General features: G+C 46.8%; 1 long non-coding RNA gene across 1 annotated transcript; it reads right to left on the bottom strand.

The window, feature by feature from the left end:
- Nucleotides 1–2,750: 2,750 nt before the first annotated feature.
- On the bottom strand, nucleotides 2,751–6,291 carry LOC111948656. The gene is made up of 3 exons (XR_002874616.1): nucleotides 6,089–6,291; nucleotides 5,568–5,680; nucleotides 2,751–3,219 (listed from the first exon to the last, which is right to left on the bottom strand). It is a non-coding gene; the product is annotated as an uncharacterized LOC111948656 (long non-coding RNA).
- Between the last annotated feature and the right edge of the window lie 10,905 nt (nucleotides 6,292–17,196).

Raw genomic sequence — 17,196 nt, 5'->3', positions numbered from 1 at the left:
GTCAGATCAGTCATGTGGTTTGCTCAGAGAGTGCCCCCCACCCCAAGAAACTAAATGACAGGGTATAAGGTTCTACACAGATGACACTGTGGTATCCCAGACAAACTGCTGTTGTTCTTCATTTTCTACACGGATGCTGGTTCAAATCCCATCTGCCTCATGTTTGATTACAGACCAGCATCAGAGACCATCAGCCTCTTCTCTACCATCCATAGGTAACACATGCTAGCCTGAGATCAGACCGTAGCCGTATCAATGCTGCCAATCATGAAAGCGATTCATGGTTTTATGCCAACAAACACAAAGAGTGAGAGCAGATCTGATTCCCACTGGAGCTCCAACAAACACGTATGCAGCTTAGCGGCTTCAGGTCTGCTGTCACTTTTAGCACCATAGTGAAATATCCAAGGCAAACCTGTTGACTTAATATAATGTCTTATTCTTTGAAGGAATTCCTCAACATGTTCATCATAAAACATTCAAAATGGTTTCTTCTTCTACACAAACAGGATCATCGCTGCTCTTTAGAGTTTCATCTACAACGATTCCAATGACATGAAGGCACCGAGTGGGGATTTACCGACTGACTTTGGTCTGACTGGTTAAACGACTGCTCCAACAGTTTCCTTGTCAGGCTGAGTGGATCCACCGATCAATACTGAGCCCATCAGGACGGCATTAGGAAGACACAGCGCGCTGAAGAACAAGGACGCCGAGCATCGCTGGAGGAGAAGATTTGGAAAGGCTGTAAACAAATCTACCTCAGGAAAAAGTCTCATGTGGAACATTAAGAAGCAAAACGATTCAACACCTTTGGTATTGATTCCTTAAAACCAGGAATACACTAAAGTAAAAGAAAACTGAAAAAGACCAAAGTTCAGCAATGAAGGAGGACCTGAAAGCATCGTTTCAGATCTGAAATCAACATTATTTTTGATCACGATGGATCTTTTTGTTCATTCTACCTGCATCGATGCTGGTAGAATAAAGACAAGCAATCTCCATGATTCCTCTGTGGGGGGGCTGCTGTGCTGCTGGGAGCTGAAAGCTTGACTCTTAAGGCCCGTTCACACCGGGACGAATTTCGCCGGCGATTTTCGCCGACGTTTAACGCCTCGTGACTAAACAAAGGGCACCAATGAGAGTGTGCACACCGACGCAAAAAAACACCACGCGCCACGCGCTAAAGCGTCGAAATCTATTCGACCAATGAGAATGGCGCTTTTGCACACGTGTCTGGAGCTTCTGAAGTTACAGTAAAACACAACTTGGGGGCGCTCAAACACAAAACTGCCTTGCTGAGCACACATACCAGCGAAGAAGATAGACGCCAAGAAGCGTCTACACTGCCGCGAAGAAATAATGACGGACATTCTAAAATATCCCCGAACCAAGCACCAGTTGGAGCTACTGGTGCTTGAAATATTCATGTTTTCTTTGTATTATTCTGACAAGCGCGTAAATACTTGCTCTCTTCTTCTGAGTGAAAAGCGACTTTAAGAATCGTAAAGTTGCGCAGCGCCACCTTGTGTACAGGAGTATTTCTGTTTACATTAAGCGCCATCTAATGTCAGGGAATGAAATTGCATGTTCGCTCGGCTTATCGTCAGCGAAAATTGCCTGGGTGTGAACACAAAAAACGTGGCGAAAAACGCTGGCGAATAACGCCTGGCGAATATTCGTCCCGGTGTGTACGGGCCTTTATGCCGATTGTTTGTGTCGCATGTAGCTGTAAACGGAAACCATCACAGACAGACGAGGCAAGAAGAGGAAAGAGCCGTGGGACCGTCGAAGAGACGGAGCCGACATCCATCGGGTCATCATGTGATCTGCAGCTGCTGCAGTTCTGGATCCAACCGGTCCTTGACAGAACCGAAGGTCACAGGTACAAAGACGGCTGGACGTTTCCTCCACAGCGCTCCAGTCAGAAATCTTCTTTAGGATTTGGGTTCTGCGACTGAATGAATCCAAGCTGAAAGTTGAGGTTAAAGCTTTGAAAAGACCCTCCTGGTCTCTGACGGTCCAACACGGTCAGACCGTTTAAACCAGAACCGCAGCACATGAGCATCCTCACCTTCAACCCACACAGCTGTTTTCAGCCGCGTGCATCCGTGTTGCCTTAAGGCAGGCCGAGCATCTGAGCGCTCCGAGCCACAAGGTCGGGCCGAGTTAAGCTAGCATGCACACGCAAACGCACAACAGGGACGGGGAGACGGTGAATTATTCAGACGGAACCAAACCCAGCGCTGGCAGCCTTTCAGAGTGTGGCTTCTCCCCAGAGCCCCCCCAACACGAAACAACCTCCTGACCATCCCAGCAAACCTTCCTGCTGCAGAGCAGAAGGAGCAGAGGAAAACACGTCTAGTTTTATGGATCCGTGGGTCTTCAAACGTCCGTCTCCTGCTGGGTCTGTCGTTCGCCCTGCTGTGGGGGGGTTTAGGGATATGAAGGGGGCTTTCCTCCTGTTCACGTTCTGCCTGTGACGTCTGAGAGCTGCTTTCTGGACAAACAAGTCTAATCTTGAAGTTGCATGCTCAAAAACAGTGCACATGTCATCAGCTGCAAACAACAAGCAGCAGGAGGTTCTGAGGGAGAACCGGTGAACAGGTGGAGGCTGTGGCTGACGGATGATGTTCAGCTGCAAACCTGTGACAAGATCAGATTAACAGACTAAACATTTGATGATTCTAGATTTATTTAGATTTACTCTGCAGACGTGCAGAGAAGATGCCCCCCCCCCCCGATGGACTCATGCAGAGCAGTGCTGACTTCATTCTGAAGGGACTCCATACAGCCTGAACTTGTAGATTTACAGGAAAAAGCTTTAAATTCTGCTTATTGCTTCAAGCTCTCAGCACTAAGCAGTTGAATCCAGAAGGTCACAGCCGTCCACTGATGAAGACTCTGACGTCCTGAAGAGGAAGGGGGCAAACATGCTGCTGCTTCCTCTGAACTGAGGCCACAGAAATGCGCAGCAGCTTTTTCTGAAGTGATCATGGCGGCGTTTGTTTTGGGGAGATCAGTGGAGACGAGCGGGACGACGCAGCTGGACATCTTCACTTTGGTAGCAGAGACTTAACTGAGGAAGAAGCAAATGTCCGTGGTGGCAGCGCGGCAGCTTCCCTCGCCTCTTTGATGCTCCGCCTTTAACTGCAGACCACACGGCCAGGAAGACCGACTCCTGCTGCCGGAACTTTCTGCGTTCTGCCCGTTTGGCGTCTAAAAAAAAAGAACCAAAACTGAAATGTCTTCTTCCTCTCAAGTTATTTGTTTGAAATGTTTCTTTACATTTCAAACACTACAGAAAAATCGATGTGGCTTAATAGCAGAGGAAAACACTTAGGCAGGAAATAGGAAATTGCTCTTCCTCTAGTGTCCTTCAGGCTCTTCCTCGCTTATTTAGGACAATGAGATTTCTCAATTAGAGCTTGTGGAGCTGATTGCTAATCCAGCAGCTTGTTAGTCTATTTTAGCTCGTCTCCTGCCTTCACTCACAGCTCTGATTGTCCTCGCTTTTCCCGCTCAGGGCGGATCATCTCAGTCGCCCCCTTTTCTCCTTCTACACATCCAAAACTCTTTAGTACAGAAAACCAACGCTGAAATAAACAAATGTGGACATTATTTTATAGTCAGACGAAGAAAAACTCATCATTCTGAAACAATCTGAGTAATCCAAATATTAATTCAATCTGTGAATACAAAACATCCAGATTGGAGTAAACGTAGTCGGACACATGGGGGGGAGGGGGGGGGGTATTTAAAAAAACTTTAAACTGCATCCGAGGAATCAGAGAAAAAAAATGTTTCTGTGACCTAAAGTCCCCCTCTGATCATCTTCATGATGATGTCATTTTCTAGGACATAGTTTCTGCAGAGCAGCAGGAGTTCATTAGATTCATTCAGAGTTGTAGGCGGGACCGTTGGCGGGGAAGTTCCCCTATGCTGATTTCCCATCATCCTATTGTGTACACTCTCTCCCGCTGGCTTACAGCCCTCACAACCCAAAGCCAACAAAAACAAGTCAAAAAGTCATCAGATCCGTCCATCCGTCCGGTTCTGATCCAGATTCCAGCTCAGCCCAGGAAAACAAAGACGTTCGTGGATCTGTTGGTCTGACAGTGGATGATCAGAAAGGGGCGGAGCAGAGAACCTTTGCCCCGCCCATCGCAGACGCTGCATCACGGACCTGAGCATTTTCAAACTGTTTGTTTGTTTTTTTTTTAACTTGTCCTGTCCAACAGCTGGGCAGACAGATGAGAGCTGAGGGCCTCTTGTGTTGGACATATTTTACTTTTACAAGAGGGGTTATGAATCTTCAGACAAACCAAAGGTATGTCTGAATAAACCCCTTTTGTAATTGAGGCCAAAATTTATTCATTTCAATCATGTCTGAAAATCTTTGGTGTTGGACCGGACGGAAAAGGAAAGAGGGGAAGAAGAGAGAGGGATGTTAGAGAGAGGGGGGGTAGGGGGGTGATAATAGGAGGGGAGGGGGGACCTGTTTTTTGTTTTTCTGCTAAAAAACAAAAAATCCTCAGAAACACAGTTTTAATCCTAAATTCGATAAATTTGTCTTCCATCACGACCAAAACGCCACCAGAACAAGTCAAAAACACCAGAAACAGCATTTCAGTGGAGTGCATCTGTAAGGTGTAAAGGAAGTTTGAGCTCAAACCCGTGTTGTGTTATACCTGAACACGTTAACTCTATTGAGCCAAACTGGAAAACAGATTTAGTCATTTTTGAGATAATGACTTCCAATGTTTAGTAACACAGTTTTCTACAAACGTGTCATAAACCGTGGAGTCACACCAAAACCTACAGCTCCCTTCTACCACAGAAGCTTCACAAACTATAGGTAGATGTGGAGAGTTTCTTTAGTTTGGAAGAAGAAGACAGACATAAAAGAAAGAATAACACATTTGTTGGATACCAAAAAACCATTTTAGTGGGCACCTTTCATGACTCATGTTGAGGAGTGACCTCTAAAGGGGAGTTTTGAGCCTCGACCTAAAGACGGATTGAGGCGTTATGGAGCAGAGGTCATGTGGTACAAAATACTGGAGGTGATGTTCTCCACCGGATCTGAACAGCAGTGGTTCAAACAGGGCCGGCCCTGGTCTTCTGGGGGCCCTAAGCGAAATTTAAGTTGTGGGCCCTCTAACTGATCAGCAGCACCAAAAAAACGCAACTGTTGTTGTAATATAAATGAGATCTCTCTATTAATACATTTGTGAATTATTGTTGCTGCCGAAGAATTGAATACAGTATATTGGCTGCATGTTGGATGCACATTTAGTGGTGCCAAACAAATTTTAAATGCAAAGAAATAAATATGAATGACAAATGTACTTAGATATATAGATATATATTTTTATGTAACATTAGGCACTCAACAAATGACATTCGCAAAACTCCAACTTATTAAAAACAGCAACTTAATACCAAATCAGATAACGATAAAACAATCCAACATAAAGAAAACAACAGCTCACTGAGGGGGATTTTAGAAAGTCAGAGTCTTTTTCAGTCTGAAAAGGACCTCTTTGCACCAAATCCATTCTTACTGGATCTAAGAGTGTGGTTGGTCATTCAGCTGGACCAACTGGGTTTGAGGTACCGGTAGGTGGAATTTTGGATCCAGTAGGCTCCCCTTCCATACACGCCTCTCTTGGAGCCTCTGGAACATGAGATACAGAACTTCAATAAAAGCAAACAGTGAAAAGTCAAACAGTCAAATGTTTCCCTTTCAACAGTAGATGTGGGGACAGCAGTTTCTTCTGCATCTAAAAAACAAGAATTATTATTATACAATAATCAATGATAAAACTAATAAATTATCTAAAGCAGAAAACTACTAATAGTTTAGTGGCTCATTTAAAATCTGTGTGCAGGTTTTTCACAAATTCATGATCTTTTTATATATTTATGACAGATTTATTGTTTGATTGTATATTTGCATGCGGTCATATTTATTCATTTTTATTATGAACAACTTGGGACTCCATACTCCTCAGCTGCTGTTTATGAACATAAGGGGTTATGCAGACACTGTTTTTTAAATTACTTTACATGCTATTAAAATTACCTTAGATGGCATACTCAGTGAAGTCAGGAACATCTTGGGATGTGGACGCTGCACCACCTCCAATACTTTTTGAGAGCAGAAGAAATTGTCGGCTGAGATGAAACTGTGCAAAAAATCATCATCATGTAGAACCAAAACTGCAAAATACAAATAAGAAATAAATGTACCCATTTATTAAACATAAATGTGAACAATAATTTGAGTATAAATGGAAATATAAGCATTTATACACTTCTTTATTATTATTTTGTACGTTCAGGATTTTAAAATTAGTACATTTATTTTGTTTATCATTTATAAATGAGAACATTTATTTCCTATGTATTTGGCAGTTTTGATTCTCCATATTTCATGCCAATGCAAGATTTAAGACACATTCAATGTTGAAAAAGTCAGACTACCTGACCTGCAATAATAAACGGCAGTTTTTTAAATTACATAAACCGGAAAATGCAGAACGCACTAAATGTGTTAGCAAAACAACGAAACAATACGACAACGTGAGTTAAACATTTATCAGCCATCATCTACTTTTCTCTGCTCTCCACTGTTTTGGAAGGTCATGTCCGACCTCATCTTAGAAACTTGTATCAGAATTATTTTCGAGTTTTCCATTGGTAATTTCGACAAACGGGGTCGTTTGTGTGTAATCTTCACCTCGGATCGCTGAGTATTTTACGTAAATTGCGCAGCTGCACTAATGCTGGATAATGTAAAAATACGGCCCCAACATCCTCCAAACTTACCTTGTGATTGATGTTGAAGTTCTTCATCTTTTTTCAGCTCCTGATGGATAAAGTATCTTTGTCATGAAGTTCTCTTGTTGTCACTCTGATCAGTGTGACAAAATGTGCTCGTTTTTTTTCTTTTTCCCAACTTTATTGAAATAAAATGCGCTCGTAAATGCACACTGTGCCAGGATCAGATGCAATGATGTTGACCGATCGTTGCTGAGTGGTGTAACGTCATTATTTGGGTTGCCAGATTGGTTCAGGTGTGTTGAAGGGGGTGGGGGGGTGGGGTCACAAAAGTGCAGGCAACTTTCTTTTGCACACGTTGGTAAGGAAATTCTATGAAATGGGTTGCCAGATTTGGGTCTCTTTGTTTTATTTTTTTCGCCACTCCGGGGCCCTGGTGGTGGCGGGGGCCCTACGCGGCTGCGTAATTCGCGTATAGGGAGGGCCGGCCATGGGTTCAAATGACGGCTAAACGGAACAATACCAGAAGTCCCGGTCGCTTCTCCCTGTGAAAAGACCGCCGCCCGCCTCGGCCTGGTTCAGATTGACTAACGGGATCAAACCCTGCTGTTGAGACGGGGAAGTCGTCAGGTCTCTGCCACGTCTCACTTATAAAGAAATGTAATCTGGAAGACAGCTGGAGGCTTGGTGTTCAGGGTTTAAAAGACCCAACGGTGTTTTTGGTTTTGTTCTTGTGGCGTTTTTGTCCTGATGGAGGAAGAAATACAAAAACATGTAGGGATAAAACTGCCTTTGAGGATTTTTGTAAATTCAAATGCTGATGCTTCAGCTCGGGTTTGTGACGCAGCACATGCGATGGGCGGGGCCCAAGTCTCCATGCTCCGCCCCATTCGGATGCATCCACTAATGGACCAATAGAACCATGAAGGTCTTTGTTTTCCTCGTCTGAGCTGGAATCTGGATCTAAACTTTGAAAGTAGATCAAATATGATCAGAGTGGGACCTCAAACATCTGGCAGCTCAGAGGGTTTTTCACCTTAGAAGAACTACCTACTGAAAAGCCATTCCTTACATTTTAACCCAAACAAATGGAATCCTGCTGATATATATACTACTGAAACATTAGCTCCTGTCTGTGTTTGGATGCTTTCCCAGAACCTCAAACTGCATTCTAGTCAGACTTTTCCACAAAGTCTCAGAAAGTAAAGCAGACAACGTGCAGAGACTGAAAAAGTAAAGCATCATCATTTGAAGACATCCAGAACTACTGAAACTAATGCAGCAAATCAAGATGATTAGGACTTGTCTGGTCGCCACGATGGGATGGCGCTGGAGAAGAAAGCCGTAAAGCAACAGAACGCTGAAAAGGGAAAAAAGGCGGCAGGAGAAATCAAAGCGTTCCCCTTCCCCCGGCGGCGAGCGTCGGTTGATTAGATTCATTGTTGGTGCGAGGCGATGACAAGCGTGTGGGACGCGACAAGCTGTGAAGGATTATTACGCTGTAATGAAATCGCATCACAGGTGCTGCTCCAGCCTCCTCTGACTGCAGAAATCCACTCAGCAGCCGCCATCGCCACGGGAATCCCAGCAAACGGGCCGCAGTCTGAGGTTTTTCTGCTCAAACGGCGATGCGGAAAAGCAGCTTTGCTGACACAAACCTCAGCTGGATCTTAAACATATAAACAGGAAATCCTACGTACAAATGATCCCATTGGTCTGCAGAGTCTATTTGTGTGAAGCTGAATGTTTGTCAAAGACCAGAACATCTATAAATGATCACTGTGATGATTTAGTGATGGTGGAGGCGGAGCTATAACACTTCCAGGGATGAAGGTCTGACATGAAGCATCAGGACTTCAACACATCCATTATTTAAGAGAAGATCTCTTTGTGAGCTGAACTTCTTTTTGTTCTAGCAGCATTTCATGAGCTTTGTAAAAAAAATCTCAGAAAGACTCAAAAAGATCCAATTTAAAGAAAAACCCGTCCACACCTGAACCAAAGGTGACGTGGCGATTTCTCCCCAATCCCTTTATGGTCATGAAGCCCATTGAGACGACCATTGTTGTAATGTTGGGCTCTGGACAGAGAATGGAATTGAATCATGAACTAACAGTTTCATATTCATCCTAACAGATGAACTGCGTCTCGGTGAATGGGACAGACGTTTGCACTTCAGTCAACTTCAAGTCTCTTTTGAATTCTGGTTTAATATTTTACATTTTTTCCTGAAATTATGGATAAACTTGTTGATTAGGGGAGGAGCCAACCACTCCTCAAAAGCCTTTAACCCGTGTGCTATCCAAGGGACTTTACCATTGGGAGTGGGGTCATCTAGACCCACTAGACAGTGCTTTGAACCTTTTTTCTTCAATGATTTGTGATCTTCACTGGTGTCCATGGATTACATGAAATCTTTCCACCTTTATCCACCTTTGTCATGGTAGGGAGAACACCTCAATGGAAGGGAGGGGGGGTTCATAGGATAGCACAAGGGTTCATGCTGTCAAAGAACAGGTACCTGTTGTAATCCAGTCGTTTCAGTGACACTAAACGTGGAACCGTTGTAGCTGAAGGGAAACAACAACCAGCAGCCAGAACGTCACCGGACGTCTGAACTGCCTTCTGTGACGCCTCTTTCCATCAGTACCATCCAGAAAACGCAGATCCACCACGTGCACCATCAATGCAGGGTTTTCTGGGGTTTGCACGGCAGGTCGTGACTGTTAGCATAATCCTTGCTGCTGTGCAGAAGTGATTGTTTCAGCTGTTTGGAGAGGGAAAAGTTCCTGTAAGCAAACCTTGGTTTGCCGTTTGGGATCCAGATGAGCAGCTGGTGAATTCAGGTCCCATTTGAAAGAGCACTAAACCTGTCCCACCTGCAGCCTTCTGGGTTTTCCTGGGTTGACCTTTTCCTGCATCTGGTAAAGGTCAAACATGAGAGACAGCTCTTCTCTGAGTCCAGGATTCTGTCTTCCAGCCAGACTCTTCATTAAAGCTGCTAATTGAGCTGTTAGGCGGCCTCTGTCTTGATTAAACATCTACTAACGGCGCTCCGGGCAGCTCCAGCAGCTTTAAAACCTCACGTTGGCAAAGTGCAGTAATCCAGAAGTCGCCAGGTGAAGACAAGGATTCAGTGCAAACATTTTAATGAAACGTGTTGATAGATTCACTGAATTCTTACTTAAACATCATCAAACATGGAAAGGACAGGTTGGATAAATGTGTGAAAACATGAGGACGTCTAGGCTGGAAATGCAAAGAGGCCTTTGTTATGAACATAGAAATACTTTACATGCTGATACTTTAAAGAAAGTTGACTTCATTCATGTTGGCATCTGTGTCACCTTTCCTTAAATCTGTGAGGTTTTAATAAAAAAACTAAATCCTATAAACAGAAAAATAGTTTCAGAAACTTCCAAAGTCTTCTTCAAACCTTGTAAAATGGATGAAGTTCTACTTTCTTTGTGCTCCACTGCCTGACAGCGTAATAAGTCAGTACATTTGTATTCGTGAGTTCTCTCTGAAAAGATGCCACAGGAGCAGCAATGAACTGAATAGATTCTTTTGGGGTAATGGGGACAGAAATGTTCAAGTTTACATAAATATTCAGAATGAAAGGGAGCAGACACGAGTTTCCCATGATTCCTCAGTTCAGTGGTGTCACACGGTTGGAATCCCAACCACAGAGCAGTTGATGGCTCCTCTGAACAGTTCTCCTGGTGTCCACATCCGGGCTCCGTTTTACCGTCACTGGGGTTTGTTCAGCGGCTCAAGGCCTCTTCCTCAGCCGTTTACTGGAGACAGAAGCAAACATTTGCCTTCTGCTCATTAAAGACAGAGTGTAGATGTCAGAAAACATTCCTCGTCTCTTTCTTTACATCCCAAAGAGCAAAAACGCTGCAGAGCATTCATCAGTCTCTAACCAGACTCCCACTCACTCCTTTCCACCTCAGCAGGATCAGAAAGTCAAAAGGCTTCGTCCTAAATGAAGGAGGAACGGCAAGAACGCTAAAGAACGGCGAGGAACAGGAAGGGATGCCAAGGAACGGCGAGGGACAGTGAGAACGGCGAGGGACAGTGAGAACGGCGAGGGACAGTGAGAACGGCGAGGGACAGTGAGAACGGCGAGGGACAGTGAGGAACAGCGAGGACGGCGAGGGATGCCGAGGAACGGCGAGGGATGCCGAGGAACGGCGAGGGACAGTGAGGAACGGCGAGGGACAGTGAGGAACAGCGAGGACGGCGAGGGATGCCGAGGAACGGCGAGGGATGCCGAGGAACGGCGAGGGACAGTGAGGAACGGCGAGGGACAGTGAGGAACAGCGAGGACGGCGAGGGATGCCGAGGAACGGCGAGGGATGCCGAGGAACGGCGAGGGACAGTGAGGAACGGCGAGGGACAGTGAGGAACGGCGAGGGCTCTGGGGTCAGTAAATCGTCTGTTTAGTCCTGGACTTTTCCAGATGAACGTCACATGAGTTCCACACATTTATCCTGATCGGCGTATCGAGCTGTAGAATATGCACAAAAGACGGTGAGGTAGTTAAGAACTGAAATCCATCCCTTTATGCATGTGACCAATCAGATGGAGGCCTTTATGATAGATGGTCTCCTGCTATGTAGACGATGGTCATTTGGAGTGTAACTGAAGTTATGATGACTGAAACTGTTGCAGTGAAATGATGTATTTGGTTGTTTGCTGTTCTTTCATGAATGGCAATGTCGTCCTCGTACTATTGATCACTAACATCACAAATCGTGAGTTTTCCTCATACGGTGCAGCTCTACTAGAGAGGACTCTAGGGCTGCAGCTTGAAGTGGAAAGAGTGGAGATGGAGAAGAAACCTTTGAACCCTACCATTCAACATGTAACCGCTCCATTTTTAAACCATTTTCACATCTTTGTACCACCACGACTCTTCCACCATTTACTAAATCAACGTAAACCAGCCGATTCTGAGGCACAGGAAACGGTTCTGTCCTGGTGAGACAAAGTCCTTTCTAGTTTGTTTAGAATTTTGCATGAAGTTCAGACCACATGTTTGCTTTTTATTTCTCTTATTGCAGTTTTTTGTTCAGAGCCAAGAAAACGATGAGGCACCCAGCATTTCTTTGTAAAAAGGGGAAATTATAAAGCTATTTTATTCCACAGCATCTTCGTTAGAGTCCCTGCTTTGATTTATGGCTGTACTAAAACGCTTCACTAACTTCTAGTTTTGCCATCCCTCTTTTCTTTAGAAAGGGAGTTTCAGTCTAATGTTCTGGACAATGTTCCAGATTTGTCTTGTCCTGCATTTGTGCAGAAAAGCCCAGAATAATCAGAGCTGTGTTTGTGATAATGATGATCCCAGACGGCTACAGGAAGCCAAAGCTTGACGGCTAAACCTCAGGAGACTCAGGTTTTCCTGGGTCCGCTATCAGGCTGAGTCTCATACAAGAAACCGAGTGATGGGCCCGGCGGTGCTCTCTCCGCGCGGTGGGGGGGTTCACATTACATCTGAGCCGGGGGTGTTGGTGTCCCTGGGGGGTGGGTTCTGGTCCTTGCTCCTGAGCGCTGGGCCCCGCCTAACTTCCAACTGTGGCCGAGCCTGGTCGGGCCATATTTACAACACCCCTTGTGGGCCCTCTCTTTTCCCCGGGGTTCCCCCCTCCTGGGCGGGGGCGGCGGGCCCCTGCCTTGCTCCTCCCTGGACCAACCGTGGGCCGGGCGGATGGCTGCCTGGAGTGCGGGGCGGGTCTCCCTTGGGGGGTCCTGGCTCGTACCTGGGGTTGGGGCGGGGGGATGCCCGGAACTCCTGGGTGGTGGTGGGGTGCTCATCTGGGGCTGTGGGCGTCCCTCTCCGGTGGGGGCCCTGCGTTGGGCTCTCCCGGCGCGGCGGGGGGGCTGTTCTCCTGGTTGGGCTGGGGCGGCCCTCTCTTTCCCTCTGTGCCTCCCTGCTCTCTGGCTCTGGGGGGCCTTGCGGCGGTCCTGCTGGCCCTGGCCTGGGTGGCGGGCTTGGTCGCCCGGGCGGCGGTTGTTCCCTGCCGGTTTCCGTGTGGCGTGGGGGGGATTCCGGCTGCCGCTGCTGCTGCGGTGGGGGTCTTGGGGTGGGGATGGCTGGGCGCTCTCCTTCCTTCTTTACACATTCCACCATCCATATTAGAAGAACATGAGCACTCACCTGAGCACGGGTGTTGGCTCACCTTTGCACTGGCGGTTTGCGTGACTGAATGACTGAAATGTTTCACACTAGTTGGTTTTAAGGCATAAGTATGCGTGTGAGCACTATCTGTTTTGTGTACATGTCGACAGATGGACATTTTTGCAACTAGCAGGTGTGTTTGACACTTGGGTGTGTGTGTGGACAGGCTCCGCCCTTTTTGTACTGCATTTGAGCCTTACCATGGTGATTAACAACCAGTAAACTTGTTGCTCTATGCTGCTTCATGGTCTTATCCCCCTTCCCCTCCTACTATCACCCTCCTTCCCCCCCTCTTTCTAACGTCCCTCTCTCTTCTTCCCCTCTTTCCTTTTCCGTCCGGTCCAACACCAAAGATCTTCAAACATGTTTGAAATTAATAAAGTTTGGCCTCAATTACAAAAGGGGTTTATTCAGACATACCTTTGGTTTGTCTGAAGATTAATAACCCCTCTTGTTAAAGTAAAATATGTCCAACACAAGAGGCCCTCAGCTCTCATCTGTTTGCCCAGCTGTTGGACAGGACAAGTTAAAAAAAAAAAAAAAAAAAAAAAAAAAAAAAAAGAAACCGAGTGATGAATTGGTCCTTCAGAACCTCCCCAATGTTCAATCCTCTGTTCTCTCCTTGTCCCTGGTGCCACTGAGCTCCGCTGTTGTCCAGAACCCCATTAAATAGAGAGAAATGTGGCTCATGACTCTGAACCCACACAGTGGAGTCTATTCTAACTCCGCTGCTCCTTCATCATCTCTAGGAGGAGCTGTTCCCTCACGTTTGAAGAACAGTTGGTTCAAAATGGGTCGTCTGTTTGGACCAAAGAACACATCAGTGTTTGATTCTTCCACAGGGTTATTTCTTCGGTGGAGGTTTCTCCTTCATGCATTTGATGAAATGTTTTGGGATAGATCACCCAAATGACTGAAACTCTTCTGTATTTCCTCTGATCTTTGGGTTTTAACTAACGGACCGTTGTGAGGATCTAACATCTAAAGCAGCTTCTCTGACAGAATGAAACCCAAACCTCAGAGACACGAACGCACCACGACACATGAACTACAACAGCAGCGGTGCTGAACGTTCGTGTGTATCTGAACCAAGCCTCTACCTTCCACTCCCAGACCTGATCCAAGCTGAGAGGCCCCAGCACTGCAGTTCCTCAAATGACCACTGGAGGTTGGTTATCAGAAAAGGAGCAGCTGGATGGGGAAAGAATCTGTATTCAGAGACAAAGACGTCTGCATAAATATGAACAAGATTTTTAGTTTTAGGTTTCTGTTCTACGAATTTGCTTTGTTTTACACACGACTCCTGTTTGTCTTGTGTGTGAGCAGGTGTGTGCTGGTGTCATGTCATGTGATTTCTCTTTCCAAACTGTTTTAAACTCGTTTGCCGTCTGGATCGGCTTTTTGCTGTAGAATCAGGATTTCTGTGCCGAGTTTGGACGTTTCCTGAATCTTCCTCCTGCTCGGACTTTTCTGGTTCGTCTTTGACCACATTTACAGTCGAAGCTCATCTCTGTTGGTGAATCATGTCTGCTGTAACACAACCTCATCTCTGCTGCAGTCAGACGATGAGACCCACCTGCCGCTGAACGGTACCGTTTCTCCCTTTGTTAACGTGTCTCCAGGCGACCGTTGCTCCCAGTGGGGGGCGGGGGGTGACTGCAGAGAAAACGTCCTGAGGGTTTGATGGAGTCCAGCGTTCCTGTTCTAGGCTGTTGACCAGGAAGACGTCTGCCTTTTGTCTCCAGCTCCTCTCCTGAGTTCACCTCCACCCGTTTCACGGACGCTCCTACGTTTGGTGACGCCTTCCATCCTGCTGGAGGAGCTGTGGTCTGTTCAGCAGCTGGATCTGGCTGTGATCCATGCAGATCCAGATCTTCAGCTGCAGTTTCATCCTGTCCTCGTGTCTGCAGATGACATCTGGGAGGCTGCACCTCGTCTTTTTACGCGCTGAAACCCTGCATCCCTCCCTCTGACCGGATCCTGACATCACGTTGTTCTCGCCTCAGTCTTCCTGTGATTCTCCCTGGATTCACTTACGTTTCTGGAACTTCTGAAAGCTTCAGTTCTGTTTTGAAACAGGAAACGTCGTGTTGGTCTTCCTGTGTTTTATCGCGTTCCAAATAGTTGAAAGCTTTAAACAGCACAGAGAGGAGGAGTCTCACCTTGTTACGGCTCGTAACCGAAAAACCCAAACGCAGGAAGGACTCGAAATCAACTGTAGTGTAGTCAAAAGATTTACTCGAAAACAATCATCAGAGACACTGAACAAACAGGACGCTGCGACACTGAAAACAACAAGGACAGAAACTTAAATACCAAACACATAATCAGGAAACTGAAAACAGCTGAGAGGACAGGTGAACACACAGAGGGAGGAGGAGGAGGGTGCAGCTGCCAGCTGATCCATGACATAACCCCCCTCACAAAGTCCGGCTCCCAGACGGACCCCGACGAGGCTGAGCAGGGTGGCTACGGTGGAAACGGGCGATCAGAGCCGGATCCAGGACGTGACGTGCAGGCACCCACTGTCGATCAGCAGGGCCGTAACCCTCCCAGTCCACAAGATATTGGATACCCCGACCCACTCTCCTGGAGGCAAGAAGCTTCCGGATAGTGTAAACTGGACCGCCATCCACAATACAAGGTGCAGGAGGGGGCAGCGGAGTAGGCTGAAGGGAGGAGTCTTTAGCAGGCTTCAGTTTGCACACATGAAACGACGGGTGGACTCTGAGGGTGCGGGGAAGGCCTAGCTTGACCGCCACAGTGTTGATGATCTTGACGATAGGGTATGGCCCGATGTAGCGGGGCATCAGCTTTCTGGAACCCCCCTTGAGGGGAATATCTGTGGATGACAACCAGACTTTGTCTCCCACCTTGTATTCCGGAGCGGCTCGCCTCCGGCGATTGGCGACTGCGGTAAGCCTCTCCTGGTTCCTTAGTAACTGGTGTCTAAAGTTCACCCAGACTCGTCGACAGCGCCTTACAAATGCCGCAGGACCCGAAACAGTGGCCGTCTGTTCTTGGTGCGGGAAGAGGGGTGGTTGGTAACCATACGCTGCGTGAAAAGGTGAAAAACCGGTGGAGTTGATTAGAGAGTTATGAGAGTATTCAGCCCAGGGTAGTTGGGATGACCAGGTGTTGGGGTTTTTTGAACACAAGGCCCGTAGGGTAGTCTCCAGATCCTGATTGCACCTCTCCACCTGGCCATTGGTTTGCGGATGAAAACCAGAACTTAGACTGACCTGGATCCCCAACAATTTACAGAATTCCTTCCAAAAGGAAGCTACAAACTGGGGCCCACGGTCTGAGACTATGTTTTGAGGAAGACCGTGTAGACGGAACACATGTTGAGCGACTAGTACAGCCATCTCCTTGGCGGACGGTAATCTTTGCAGCGGTATGGCATGAACTAACTTAGAGAATCTGTCCACGACAGTCATGATGACTTACTTTCCCTTAGAGCAGGGCAGACCTGTGATGAAATCCATGGCCACATGGGACCATGGTCTGGAAGGAACTGGCAGAGGATGAAGTAAACCAACAGGGGGAGTCCTAGGAGTCTTAACACTGGCACACACCGGGCATGAGGCAACAAAAGCCCTAATGTCGGAAGACATTGTGGGCCACCAAAATCTTTGAGCCACCAGGAATGCAGTCCTAGTCCCTCCTGGGTGGCAAGCCAAACGAGAAGAATGACCCCATTTCAGGACTGACTGACGAAGGTGCGAGGGGACAAACAAACACTTTGGAAGACAACCTGAAGGTATACACGTCGGATCAGGAACAGAGGCCTTGACCTTGCGCTCCAAGGTCAAGGCCAAACCCCCATCTCGTTTGCCTACAAAGAAAAATCCCGCTCCTGCAGGAGATGAAGAGGGACGGATTATTCCAGCCTGAAGACTCTCCTGAATGTACTCCTCCATTGCCTCCTGCTCAGGACGAGACAGAGGATATATATGGCCCTTAGGAGGTTGCGTCCCCGGTAGAAGGTCAATGGCGCAGTCATAGGGACGATGGGGGGGTAGAGACTTGGCCCGAATTGTACTGAACACTGCACTAAGGTCATGATAAGCGGGAGGAACAGCGTTGAGATCCAGAGGTTCAGGAGAAGGGCTCTTGACTGATGAGCGAACAGAGGCAGCAGTTAAGCAATTTAACAGACAAAATGAACTCCAGGACAATACACGCCCCGAAGTCCAGTCAATATGTGGAGTGTGTCTGCACAA

Source organism: Oryzias latipes, chromosome 14 (genome assembly GCF_002234675.1).
Source record: "Oryzias latipes chromosome 14, ASM223467v1".
NCBI classification, from domain to species: domain Eukaryota; kingdom Metazoa; phylum Chordata; class Actinopteri; order Beloniformes; family Adrianichthyidae; genus Oryzias; species Oryzias latipes.
Note: the sequence above shows the minus strand (reverse complement) of the source record. Positions and strands in the feature narration are given on the sequence as shown.